The sequence below is a fragment of the Balaenoptera musculus genome, chromosome 20 (assembly GCF_009873245.2).
Source record: "Balaenoptera musculus isolate JJ_BM4_2016_0621 chromosome 20, mBalMus1.pri.v3, whole genome shotgun sequence".
In the NCBI taxonomy this organism is placed as follows: Eukaryota; Metazoa; Chordata; class Mammalia; order Artiodactyla; family Balaenopteridae; genus Balaenoptera; species Balaenoptera musculus.
In genome coordinates, this window is record NC_045804.1 from 16301730 (window position 1) to 16314387 (window position 12658).

Genomic DNA, 12658 nt, shown 5'->3' on the forward strand with positions numbered 1-12658 from the left:
CAGAATCTTCTCCTCCTACACATTTGTCAGCGGCTCTTCTGTCCATTGAGAAAGAGAGATGATAGAACTGTTCCTTTGGCTTAAAGGAAATGGGCTTTTCAGAGTCCACACTGACTTAACAATGATATAGGGCTTCCCTGGTGGCGCAGTGGTTAAGAATCTGCCTGCCAATGCAGGGGACACGGGTTCGAGCCCTGGTCTGGGAAGATCCCACATGCCATGGAGCAACTAAGCCCGTGCACCACAACTACTGAGCCTGCGCTCTAGAGCCCATGAGCCTCAACTACTGAGCCTGCGTGCCACAACTACTGAAGCCTGCGTGCCTAGAGCCTGTGCTCCGCAACAAGAGAAACCACTGCAATGAGAAGCCTGCGCACCGCAACAAAGTGTAGCCCCCGCTCACCACAACTAGAGAAAGCCTGCGCGCAGCAACGAAGACCCAATGCAGCCAAAACTAAATAAAATAAATAAATTTAAAAAATAATAATAATAAAAAAATACAAAATAAACAATGATATAGCTTGGAGCTGTCTGAGAAAGTACCCCTAGATTTTTATCAACGTTGTGGAGGGATGAGCTCAGCCTTGGCATTTCACATTCATTCACAAGTATGTATTGGGCACCTGCTGTGTGCCAGGTGATTCTCAGCATACTGAGAATGTGGTAGTGAAGAGCCCCAGGCCCTGCCCTCCTAGAGCTTGAGCCCAGTTGGGCCTGAGACAATCAAGTTCTGTCTCGGAGTGCATCCTCAAGTGATCCAGACCTTTCTCTGCTGAGAAGAAAACGTAAGAGCCCGTGGACTCTCCATCCCAGCTCAGCATACAAAGTACTGCCTGGCCAAGGCTGGATCCAAGCTCTGTGCCCACTGAAGGCATCACATGACTGCTCACACCCCATCTCAGACCAATTCAGACACCCTCCCCATCCAACCCCCAAGCCATGGTGATGCCTCGTTCTAATAACAGAGCTGCTGCTTGGCTTCTGGACCCAAATACCTGACTTCTAAATTCCCAGTCACCCTCCTTGGGGCCCTGCTTCAGTGAATCCAAACTTGCAGCTGGGCTCCAGACATGTTTTTTTGTTTGTTTGTTGTTTGTTTGTTTGGGGGGGGGCGGTGTGGTGCACCACATGGCTTGCAGGATTTTAGTTCCTCAACCAGGGATCGAACCCAGGCCACGGCAGTGAAAGCTCAGAGTCCTAACCACTGAACCACCAGGGAATTCCCCCTCCAGACATGTATTTTAGACTTCTCAGACCCTCCTTGCCTTCCTAAGAGACAGAGTAAAGTAAGGATTGCCTGCACAAGAGTCAGGTGGCCAAGAATTGAATCCTAGCCCCACTATTCATTAGCTCAGTGACCCTGGGCAAATTGCTTAACTGCACTAAGCCTCAGTTTCCCCATCTGTAAAATCGGGGTTCACTGGAAAGAATTAATGCAAACCACTTAGCACAGTGACCGGCATGTAATAAGTATTCAATAAATGTGAACTTTTTTTTTCCCCCTTAGGATCAACTCATCTATGCTGTATTCCTAGTCTATCCCCACATTCTGCCTACAAGTCAATATACCCACTGCTTCATAGTTGCTGCCTATCACTAGCCCCCTGGGCTAGTTGAGGTGAGCTGGATTGAGGCAGGAGGATGTTATAGGCTATGGGCATGGTCCTTGCTGGTCAAACTGACCATCCTCTGCTATAGCTCCTGGGTCAGGTCCCCTGTCCCTGTACCAACCCACGGCTGATCCTTGGCATAATCAGTGCTGCTGGGACAAGTACCAGATTGTCCCAAGCTCGTGGACCCCTCTTCTTGCCAACACCTAAAGCATCAGGGCTCTTCTGAAGCCAGGGACAGAGTTTCTTGACCCCAAAACCTTGGATAAGTTTCAAGGGATCTGTGAACCCCCTCTAATAGGCAAAAGTTTGTGTGATACATGTTTTCTACAGAAATAGTCCTTAGTTTTCACTAGCTTCTTAAACTGGTCTGTGATCCCACATGTTAAGAACCATCGCTTTGGGGGAATCCTAGAGTCTAGAAGCCCATGAGGCTGGGAGGCCTTCTTCTGGGCCTCTGAGGACTCAGAGAGGCCCCTAGTGCAGCCAGTGTCAGCAATATCCACAGTTCCCTGCCACCACTCCAGCTTCTCTGTATAAACAGAGGCCAGTCAATGGGCCCCCAAATCTGCCTGAATCCATTCCCCAATCCCTCAGCCCAGTTCTGCCCAACAGGGAGGGTGAGCTCCCCAGGTCTCCTCCAGCCAGAAAATGACCTCCCTTCCCCCTCACCCCCACTTCCCCTCACTGTGATGAGCTGCTGACCCAGGTCCTTTTCCCCCCGAGTGTGATTTCCTTCTGAGGGAGAGAACTAGGATTTGAGAGCGCCTTCTGTGCCCCTGACCTGTATCCAGAGCTTCTTCCAGCCACGGCTTGGCGAGACAGGTTCTGACAGAAATAAAGTTTACAGAACTCGTGTTCCTGGGAGGAGCTTCAAGATGGCGGAAGAGTAAGACGCAGAGATCACCTACCTCCCGTCTTTAAAGTAAATATCCTGGGCTTCCTTGGTGGCACAGTGGTTGAGAATCTGCTTGCCAATGCAGGGAACACGGGTTCGAGCCCTGGTCTGGGAGGATCCCACATGCCGCGGAGCAACTAGGCCCGTGAGCCACAATTACTGAGCCTGTGCTCTAGAGCCCACGTGCCACAACTACTGAGCCTGCGCATCTGGAGCCTGTGCTCCGCAACAGGAGAGGCCGCGATAGTGAGAGGCCCGCGCACCGCGATGAAGAGTGGCCCCAGCTTGCCGCAGCTAGAGAAAGCCCTTGCACAGAAACGAAGACCCAACTCAGCCAAAAATAAATAAATAAATAATAAAAATAAAGGAATTCCTTTTAAAAAAAAAAGTAAAATAAATATCCTTCTTTTTGTATACCGCCTTCTTTACAAATATTGATCATCTCCCTTAATCCTCATAATAACTCATTTTACAGAGGTAGGAACTGAGGTTAGATGGGGTGATGGGACAATTATTATCTTTGTTGTTGTTGTTATATTAGCTGCCATTTATTTTGTAATTTTTACATACAAAATACTATGTTAAGAATCTTTTCATACTTTATTTAGTCAGCACAAAATAGGCATGGGAATCCTGATTTTACAAGTGAAGAAACAGAGGCTCCGAGAAATGCGATAATTAGCTCAAGAGCACCTAGGTAGTAAGTGGCAAAGCAGGGATTGAGAAACAGGTCAGTCAGACTTTACAACCCACTGTCTCCCTTGCTATAAGTGGGGCTATAGGTTGCCAGACACCCCCAAATGTTTCAAGTGGGCACTGCTATGTTCGTGGGAGAAATTCCTATTGGAATAAAGGAAGAGATTAAATTGGGAAGTCCATAAAGAAGTTTTCCCTAGGGTCCCTGCAGCCCAGGCCAAGTCCAGGAATTCTGCACACATAGCCCAAGAAGGCACACAGAGCCTTTCCTCCAGAAAAAGCCTTTTCCCTGCTCTCCTACCCCCTAGCGCTGCTCTATTTCCAGGTCCCGACCACTTCCTGTCTTAACGATTACAAGAAGTTACCAGCCATGACCAGCTGACTCCTGAGATATGACAACTACGCCGGAAGAACCTGGTCATTAGACCAAGGTCTGGGGCAAACAGAGGGCCCCTGGGATTCAGCTTTTCCCTGAAAGGATGACACAGAGTGGGGTGACTGTGAGCTCGAGTATGATCGGCAGCGTGCCTCACTTCCCCAAGGCTCTGGCTGCTTCCAACCCAGTAAGGCCTGCAATCCCCAGCCCTGACTGGGAAGCCCCAAGGTCTGAGGAAGGAGTGGAAGTGGAGAGCCCACAGCTTGTGCCCTCCAACCAGAACCCCTGGCAGGAGAGCACCTCGACCTCTCAGGCTCCCCACCCTTCTCCCCTCTTGCTCCAGTCTCCTCCCCTCAGGAGCTCAGTCACCTGTGACTACCCCAAGGGTTGCGTTCCCCATCCCCGGATAGTTACTTGCAACCACCTCTCACCTGTCTTCCTGGCCCTGTGTCTTTGGTCCTTCCCTGGGAACGCTACACTCTAGCCATCTCCTAAATGTTCAGAGGATTTTGCCTATGGTAAAACCTTCTGACTGGGACCATCCTAGTTAATGAATGTCCTGTTTCCTTTGCCCAGATCACAGAATGAACCTCTATTTCCTACTGCCTCAGAATTCTACTGGGCAATCCATTAAGCTCAGATGACAGAGTGGTGACAAACTCATAGCTAACATTTATCGAGGGTTTATTATGTGCCAGGTGCTGTACTAAATGCTTCATAAATATTACCTTGTAAAATCCCCACAATACCCCTGAATGAAATGGGTGTTGTTTTTATCCCCATTTTACAGATGAAGACACTGAGGTGCAGAGAGGGAGAGTCCTTTGCCCAAGGTCACTCCCTGGTGTACTGTAGTCCTCAGTTCCAAACCCTGGCATTCTGGTTTCAGAGCCCAAACCCTCAATAATCAGGAGCCTGGTGGTTAATAATGGACATTTGGGACACTGTGGCAGGTGACCGTGAGTGTCCTTTAAGGCAGGGGGACAGAACTCTCAAAGTCCTTCAAAAACTAATTGTAGCATGGCAGAAGATGGAGGAGAAGCACATGGTAGAACTGCCAAAGGTACATGAAATTAGTTACATGGGTTAAAAAGCGTAAGTCCCTGCCCTATTTATGTGTGGCAATTTTTCAATTGTATTCTTTATCAAGCTAGAAAATGAAACCAAATAAAAAATATGAGTGATTATAGTGCAAGACTACTCCTAACAAGTCCAAATTCCCAGAAAAAAAGAAATTTAGTAACATGTCCTCCTTAACGGCAAGTCATGTCACGCAAGTGACTCACTGCCTCCCCTTTCTGCCCTCAAATACGATCTTCCTGCTCCACCTCTCCCCACAACAACCCTCAAGCTTCATCTCAGTCAGATGCCCCAGATACCACAAAGAGAGGACCAGAGGCCGGGGTCACTGGGGAACAGCCCCTCATTCCACCTTACCAGCTGGAGCCCAAAGCAGCCTTCCCCATTCTTTCTGAGGTCAGATTTTAAACTCCTGTTCCCTGGGAAGGGTCTCTCACTGACTTCCTATCTCTGGTCACTTCCTTATTCCAAATCACCTCGGTTTTTCTGACTTGATTTTATTACATGCTGGTTTGATTTTTTTTTTTTTTTTCCTTTTAACCTGCTAGCAGGTTTGCACCAAGGAACCTGGGTGCTTGGCTTTCTACTTCCTTGTGCACTCCTGTCATGGGGACATTTGGTGGCTGGAATGATACACAACAGCCAAATAAAGATAAGTTTTGGGCTTCCCTGGTGGCGCAGTGGTTGAGAATCTGCCTGCCGATGCAGGGGACACAGGTTCGAGCCCTGGTCTGGGAGGATCCCACATGCCGCGGAGCAACTAGGCCTGTGAGCCACAACTACTGAGCCTGCGCATCTGGAGCCTGTGCTCCGCAACAAGAGAGGCCGCAATGGTGAGAGGCCCGCGCACCGCGATGAAGAGTGGCCCCCGCTCTCCGCAACTGGAGAAAGCCCTCGCACAGAAACGAAGACCCAACACAGCCAAAAATAAATTAAAAAAATAAATAAATTTATTAAAAAAAAAAAAAAAAAGATAAGTTTTGAGGAGAAGGGAGAAAAAGAAATCAGACTCCTTAGAGAAGAGAGGGACTTCCAGAGTATCCTTGAGTCCTTTACTTCAAAAGGAAACTAAGCGACTTCCCTGGTGGTCCAGTGGTTAAGACTCTGCACTTCCACTGCAGGGGGCATGGGTTTGACTGGGCATGGGGCAGAGCCTGGAGGGGTCGAGGAAGGCAAGCGCACTGTAGCTGGTGCTTACGAGCAGACGTGGGTCTGAAGCTTCTGCCCACTCACTGAGTGTCCTTATGGGAGTTACTTAGCCTCCACCAGCCTCAGTTTCCTCACCTGTAGAATGGAAATAATTGCATCTGCCCCTTGAGGAGTCACTGGGAAGAGTAACCATACAAAGCACATGAAGCACTTGGAAGAGTGTTAAGCACAGAGTAATCATGCAGCACAGGGAGTTGCTATTATGATGAGTGTTATTTCTCTCTCCACTGTTTCCTGGGTATTTCTATCATTGGGGGATTTCCCAAAAGAATAATAGTTCTTTCATTTTCCTTCTTTTGCTAGAGCTGTACCCACTGCCTAGAATACCCTTCTCCCCTGCAGAGTTAATAACTGAGTCCTTACTATGTTATAGATGCTGTTTTGGTTTTGGGGTTTTTTTTCGATTTTTAAAAAACTTTTATTGGAGTATAGCTGATTTACAATGTTGTGTTAGTTTCAGGTGTACAGCAAAGTGAATCAGTTATACATATACAGGTGCTGTTTTAAGTGCTTTACATTGATTAACGCATTGGATCCTTGTAATAACCAAATGAGGTCAGTAATACTATTATCCCCATTTTGTAAATTAGGAAATTGAGGCTTGGAGACCTTGCCCAGGGTCACACAGCTCATGAGTGTAGACCCATCCTGACCCTGAGACTACACTCTTAACTATGGCTCTCTTCTATGAGTGTGTATCAAAATCACCCCCATTCTCCACGGTTTCAGTGCCAGCCCCTCCTCCTCCAAAGAGCCTTGTATGATCTCCTAACTGGAAATGCAAAATGATGAAGAATTTTTACATACTCTTTTGGGTATGACCAAAAATTTGTGAGATGGGAATCATCGCCATTCGACAACGGACTCTGTTCTAAGAAAGATAAAACTGGTAGGAGAGGTCTTCCCTGGTGGCGCAATGGTTGAGAATCTGCCTGCCAAGGCAGGAGACACGGGTTCGAGCCCTGGTCCAGGAGGATCCCACGTGCCGCGGAGCAACTGAGCCCATGGGCCACAGCTGCTGAGTCTGCGCTCTAGAGCCCGCATGCCGCAGCTACTGCAGCCTGGACGCCTAGAGCCCGTGCTCAGCAACAAAGAGAGGCCACTGCAATGGGAGGCCTGCGCACTGCAATAAAGAGTTGCCCCCGCTCGCCGCGACTAGAAAGAGCCCGCGCGCAACAGGGAAGACCCAATGCAGCCAAAAATAAAATAAATTAAAAAAAAACAAAAAACAAAAAACTGGTAGGAGAGCGGGCATGTGAGTGCAGACCATCAAGAAGATTCATATCCACAGGGAACCCACCCGTCTGAGGGAGGAAGCCCAGCGGAGGCCATCGTAGTCGGATCAAGGAGAGAGGAGCCAAAGGGACCACGGGGATGTGGTGAGCCTGTGCGCCCGCGGCTCCAGCTGGGGGGTGCACACCCACGTGGGTTCAGCAGAGTCTGGAGCAAGACTCAGAGGGGTGTGGTAGCAATGCTTATTCAGCTAAAAGCAGGGCCACAGAGGGAGTAAAAGTAAAAGGTGGAACTGCCTCTCTAAACCTAAGTGTGACCCAAGGAATGGCTGTGGGAGAGGGGGAAGTGAAGAGGGTCCTGAGAGAAGGCGATGTGCTATTTTAGAGATCGTGGTAGCCCGGAGGAAAGCTGGCCACAGCAGATGCAATGTCAAAACATTCAGAGGAAAGATAAACAGAATCCCACAAAGGCTCTCAAATAGCAGTCCTTAAACTTTTTTGGGTCTCTGACGTTTTTGAAAATATGATGAAAAGTACAAATTCTCTTCTTGGAAAAAGAGCAGAAATGTACTCATGAGGGACTTTTACGGTTAAGAATCTCTGTTCCTTAACATAGTGTTGTAAGTCAATTATATCTAAATTATAGTTAGATAGATAGATAAGCACTTGCCATATGTATATATATATGTATGTATGTATATACATATATATATAAACTGGAATGAAATGCGTCAAAATGCTAATGGTAGTTTCTCTGAGGGGTGGGGATTATGGGTGACTTATTTTTTACTTTATGCTTTTATGTATTTTCTAGCTGTCTGAAGTGAACGTGTATTGCTTGTAAAATTAGAAAGAAAACAATGTGTCATTAAAATGAAAAAAATATATCACATTAACAGCTTAAAAAAAAAGAATCTCTGTTCCTATCACCAGAGGAATGGATGGTATTCAAAAGTGAAATGCAAACAATTCAATAAGGAAACAGGTGGGGAAGGGGCTCTGAAGAGGCTGGTGGAGCTGAGGAAAGAGAGTTCAACAGCGTTCTTATCCAGAATAAACGGAAGGAGGGGCAGCCAAGGGCTTATTATGAACATAAAGCTGTGACATGGGGCTGTGAGAACAAGGCCAAGAAGGCGTGAGTCCCAAGCTAGGTGAAATTTTTTTAATGTTAAAATTAACCAAAATCGGCTGCACTAAGGTTCAGAGCAAGGAATACAGAAAAGGCACAGTCCTCAGTGCTACATGTGTGACATTTGCAGAACTCTCCAACCTCTCTTTGACCTTCAGTTCTGTCTTTTCTGTCAAGAAGATTACTTTCCAGACTCTAACGTGGCAAACTACATTGCTAAGAGGGAACTGAGCCCCAAGATAGAATGCGTTAGACAGCAGCCGGCCACATGAAATGGATTCAAGAATCTCAGTGTGGAACAAGCACCGGCTGGGAGGTGCTGAGCTGAGAAAAGAGGAAACGTCAACTTCTATCACGGGGAATGGTCTTAGGTCTTTTCTGGGTCACTTTGGAAGACAAATCCAGGACCAGTGGATGGAAATTTCAGGGATGTAAATGTCAGATTCCCACTAAGAAGAATAGAAATGATAGTTTTTCCCAAATGGAGTGGGCTATCTTGGGAGGTAGTGAGTCTCGTGTCATGGTAGGTATTCAAGTGAACACTGGACAATCATTTTACAGGGCTTTTATGGAAGGGTTTGAATTAGAGGTCTCTTCCAACCCTGAAAGCCTGTGATTCTGTGGCTCAACAAGATTAGGGGAGAAAAGAATGAGTACTTTCCCAGCTTACACTGAATTTTTAAACTTTGCTTCTCTACCTCTGAATTGGTAGCACCTCACTCCAGAGTGCTATCCCTTCCATCCTCTCTCTGTCATTCTTCCCTTCTCCTTGCCTCTTGTCCCATTCTCCAGTTACTTTTCTCACTCTTCTTTTATTCCTCTTTATTTCTTTTTATGTAAATCCTAAAAGGCAGAGACTGATTACAGTTGGCAAAGAAGAAGGCACCCTGTGCTTCCTGTCAGGAATCACACTCTCCGGGTTCTTGTCTGTTTCTATCCCATCCCATTTATATCCCACTCCTCTTCCATGAAGCCCTCCCTGGCCATTCCCTGAGATCTGAGGGCTATGATCCCACACACACCTCTCCCTCAATTCTTAGACACCTGCCTGGTGTCCTTTCTTCTATTTTGCCTTATAACATAGTTTAACTTTCACCTGTAGATCATTCTTACTTCCATAGAGTATAAACTCATGGAGTGAAAGACCAAGAGTGACTTTCCTTTCTTTTTTTTTTCAACTTTTTAAAAAAATATTTATTTATTTATTTATTTATCTTTGGCTGCATTGGGTCTTCATTGTTGAGCACGGGCTTTCTCTAGTTGTGGCGAGCAGGGGCTACTCTTCGTTGTGGTGCAAGGGCTTCTCATTGCGGTGGCTTCTCTTGTTGCGGAGCACGGGCTCTAAGCACACGGGCTTCAGTAGTTGCGGCACATGGGCTCAGTAGTTGTGGCTCACTGGCTCTAGAGTGCAGGCTCAGTAGTTGTGGCGCACAGGCTTAGTTGCTCCGCGGCATGTGGAATCTTCCCAGACCAGGGGTCGAACTCGTGTCCCCTGCATTGGGAGGCAGATTCTTAACCACTGCACTGCCAGAGAAGCCCGACTTTGCTTTTTATCTCCCAAAGCACCTACAACTGTGCACTCCATAGTTATTTTGAATGAATGCTTTCTACCACTTAATATTCTAAACACATACACACAGGGTGAAAATAAAACAAATGGACTAGAGCTGGGTACAGCGAGTAGTTAGTTGAGTGCTAAATGACCCATATCAGAGAGCTGGGAAGGATATTAAAGATGATCTAATCAACTTCCTTATTTTTCAACCTGTGGATCGGAAGCTGAGTGTGATGTGGCTTAGGAGCACAGCTGGTCCATACGCCAGGTTTCCATGTGTCCAGACAGTGTCCTCTCTCTGACCCCTCACTGCAAAACCTTTGTGGAGGCACTGAAGCAAGCTCACTAATAGTTGCGAGTCTTTGAAAGTGAGTAAAACCTCCATTTTTCTGGAGGCATAGAGATGGACCAAGTGACTTCTGAAGGTTCCTTCCAACCCAGGCCGGGAATCAGTTTTTCTCTAATTCCCACTCCTGGGTGTCCTTTGGAAGCATGATGCTGCAATTGTACCATCCAGTGGTATGAGGCAGATATTGCACCACCAGTAGTCACCAGCATACATTCTACCTTAAAAGCCCTAGCTACCAAAGAGAGCTTGTAGAGGACGCCGAACACCTGACGGCACTTAGCTAAATGTTGCAAAGGAAAGGAGCTGAGTGGGGAGAGCGTAAGTCTCCTCCCTATTCCTGCCTTGGCTCATTCCCTCTGACAATGGGAACTTTAAAGGACACTACCCATCCTCTCTGACATGGAGCAGAAAACTCTCCGCAACATTTGTCCGCAGGGTCTAGGGTGGGAAGGCAGCTGCACCAGGGCCCATGTTTACTGTACCAATCCCCGGGAGGCAGGAAGCTCAGCCTATGGGCACGTTCAGTCATCTTCCCCCCACAAAAGCAGCTGTCTCATGTCCCATCACTTGCCATCACCCTGTCAGGACTCACGCCATCTTTAGCTCCAGGCTGGAGCCCTCCTACAATCCACCCAAGAGCTGGGACACCCCTTCGTCTCCTCCTCCCACCCTTACTCAACCTCCTATAGTGCTATCCTCTCAGGTCCACAGTCAGCCACCCCACAGGGTGGTGGAAGGGATCACAGTGGGAGCAGCCCTATTCCTATAAGTTACATGGTCAGCTATGGGACTGAATTGTGTCCCCCAAAATTCATATGTTAAAGCCCTAGCCCCCAATCTCCAATGTGATGGTACTTGGAGCTAAAGACTTTGGTAATTATGTTTTGGTGAAGTCATGAGGGTGGAGCCCTCAAAATGGGATTAGTCTGTCTGTTTGTCTCTCTTTTTCTCTCTCCTCTTTTTTCTCTCTATGAGGATACCGCAGGAAGGTAGTCGTCTGGAAGCCAAGAAGAGTTCTCACCAGAACTCAGTTATGCTGGCACCCTGATCTCAGACGTCCAGCCTCCAGAACTGTGAGAAATAAAAGTCTGTTATTGAAACCACCTGGTCTATGGCGTTTTGTCATAGCAACTCAAGCAGACTAAGACATGGTCTGAGTCCTGGTTTGAAATATTGGAAGTCAGTCCAGTCAAAGAAAATCTTGGAAATAGCTCACCTTTTACCCATACCTCTTCCCAGATGGGGCGGTGCTGAGCCTTACTGATGGGCCGGGCAGGAAGAGGCTGGGGGAGAGAAAAGGTGACAAGGAGGACAGGGGTTCTTCGGTCTTCAAATGAATAAACCCAACACCATAAGGAGGCCAATAAGTCATGCCAGTTCCTGAGGAGGTTCACCAAGTAGGAAAGCTGGTGAGCTATTCCCTCAGGAGACGAGGTGGCTGAGCTGGAGCAGCCATCGTGGACCATGAATAGAGGCCACACGTCAGTGTCACAAGATAAAAGGAGCCTAGGTCCTGAGGACGTCGTGCAGAGCGGCTGCCATACCAGCCCTAGGCTGCCAGCCTCCGGACTTCGGTGGGAGGGGAAAACGCACTTTCATGTCTTATAAGCTGCTGTCTTTTGGTCTCCATAACCCACAGCCAAATATCAATATACTCATAACTGATACTGCCTTCAATAAATGTTGGCTGTTATCTGTCACATGATACAATTATTTAATGTCTGTCTTCCCACTAGATTGTAAGCTCCATGAGGGCAGGGACCATGTCTGTCTGGTTCAGTGTATCCTCAAGGCCCAAACCAGTGCTATACACACGGCAGGCACTCAATCAGTGTCTGTCCAATGAGTCAGTAACCCCCTTTTCCTACCTGAGCCTGAGCAGCAGACTTGGGGCATCTTCTCCTTTAAGGTCTCACTTAAAGCCCACCAAGGAAAATCATCCCTGTCACACCTCACTTCCTTCTGCTTCGTGCAGGTCCCTTGGAACTTACACTGTGTTACGTAGATGAAGTTGTCCTGCTGTTGTTGTGATGATCATTCTCTAGTTAGTGCCCGGATGCTTATGTCCTTGCTTAACTGGATGATAAGCTACTTTGGCAGGGAAAACACTTTCAGTTTTTAATCATTGGGAGCTTAACCCCAATTCCTCCTAAATGTATACAGGGGACAATAAATACTTTGTGGAGAAAGGGAGGAAAGGAGGGAGAGAGGGAGGGAGGAAGGGAAGGAGGGGGGAAAACCTGACAAGGCCCCAACACTGAGGACGAATGCTAGCATTTCAAGTTGTGGAGGGTGACTTTTAAAAAGGAGAAATAATGGGGAGTTCCCTGGTGGCCTAGTGGCTAGGATTCCGGGCTTTCACTACCATGACCCGGGTTCAATCCCTGGTTGGGAAACTGAAATCCTGCAAGCCCCACAGCACGGCCAAAAAAATAAAATAAATGAAATGAAATAAAAATAAAAAGGAGAAATAAGTAAGGTCAAAAAGGAGCAGGCAGAATGGTAGGATGCAAACAAGAGAGAA